Source organism: Mustela lutreola, chromosome 3, assembly GCF_030435805.1.
Source record: "Mustela lutreola isolate mMusLut2 chromosome 3, mMusLut2.pri, whole genome shotgun sequence".
Classification (NCBI taxonomy): domain Eukaryota; kingdom Metazoa; phylum Chordata; class Mammalia; order Carnivora; family Mustelidae; genus Mustela; species Mustela lutreola.
In genome coordinates, this window is record NC_081292.1 from 90,468,169 (window position 1) to 90,469,716 (window position 1,548).

The 1,548-nt window shown below is 33.2% G+C and overlaps 1 non-coding gene across 1 annotated transcript; it reads left to right on the forward strand.

The window, feature by feature from the left end:
- The first annotated feature begins 932 nt into the window (after positions 1-932).
- LOC131828371 (U6 spliceosomal RNA) lies at positions 933-1,036 on the forward strand. Its single transcript, XR_009352387.1, has one exon. It is a non-coding gene; the product is annotated as a U6 spliceosomal RNA (small nuclear RNA).
- The last annotated feature ends 512 nt before the right edge of the window (positions 1,037-1,548 follow it).

The window sequence follows — 1,548 nt, forward strand, 5'->3', positions numbered from 1 at the left end:
TTGGCAAGACCAATGTCAAGGAGAATTTTTCCTATGTTTTCCTTTAGGAAATTTAGTTTCATGCATCACATTTAAGTCTTTGATCTATTTCAAGTTAAGATTTATGAGTGATATAAGCTTCCAGTTTCATGCTGGTTTATGTGACTATTCAGTTTTAAATATCATTTATTGAACAGACTATCTTTACCCATTATATATGTTGGCCCCTGTCAAATATTAGGTGACTGTATGAAAGGGTTTATTTCTGGACTCTCAAATCTGTTCTACTTGTTTATTGGTCTGTTTTTATACCAGTATACTTTATTGTTTTGAGCATGAGGGCTTTGTAGTATTGTTTCAAATCAAGAAGTGTAATTTCACTTCTTCATTCTTTCTCAGAACTGCTTTAATTATTTGTCTTTTATGGTCTCATATAAATTCTAGGATTCTTTACTTACTTCTGTAAAAAAATAATATTGGATTTATTAAAAGATTTTTTATTTATTTATTTGACAGAGAGAGATGACAAGCAGGCAGAGAGGCAGGCAGAGAGAGAAGAGGTAGCAGCTTCCTGCTGAGCAGAGAGCCTGATGCAGGGCTCGATCCCAGGACCCTGGGATCATGACCTGAGCCGAAGGCAGTGGCTTAACCCACTGAGCCACCCAGGCACCCCTAACATTGGATTTTTGATAGGAATTGAATTTACAGATGGTTTTTGGTAGTATGGACATTTTAACAATGTTAATTCTTACCATTCATAAATATGAGCTATCTTTCCATTTATGTCTCCTTCAATTTCTTTATCAATGTCATAGTTTATGGGGTACATATCTTTCATCTTCTTAGTTAAATCTTATCCTAAGTATTTCATTAGTTTTGATGCTATTGTGAATTAGATTGTTCTCTTTATTTTTTCAGATAGTTCATCATTAGAGTGTTAAAATGCTCGTCTTGTGCTTACTTTGGCAGCACATATACTAAAATTGGAATGATGCAGAGATTAGCTTGATCACTGAACAAGGATGACATGAAAAACTGGGAAGCATTCCATATTGGAAAAAAAAAAACGAAACAAAACAAAATTCTTGTCTTTTATATATTGATCTTGTATTTGGCAGCTTTACTAAATTTGTTTATTCAAAATTTTTTGTGAATTTTTTAGGATTCTTTTACATGTAAGTTCATGTTATTAAAAAAAAGAAAATTTTACTTCTTCCTTTTTTTTTTTTGAGTCTTTTATTTCTTTGTGTTCCTTGTTTCTCTGGCTAGGACATCCAGTACTATGTCAAATGAGAGTAGTGAAAGTGGACACACTTGTCTTTGTTCTGATCTTTAAGGGGAAAATTTTCAATTTTTTTTGATTGAATATGAGATTAGCTCTGGGCTTGCAATATGTGCTTTTTCTTTAATGGATTTTTAAAACTATTTTTTAAAAATTTTTTATAAACATATAATGTGTTTTTATCCCTAGGGGCACAGGTCTGTGAATCTCCAGGTTTACCCATTTCACAGCACTCACCATCACTCACCATAGCACCTGCCCTCCCCAATGTCCATACCCCCACCATC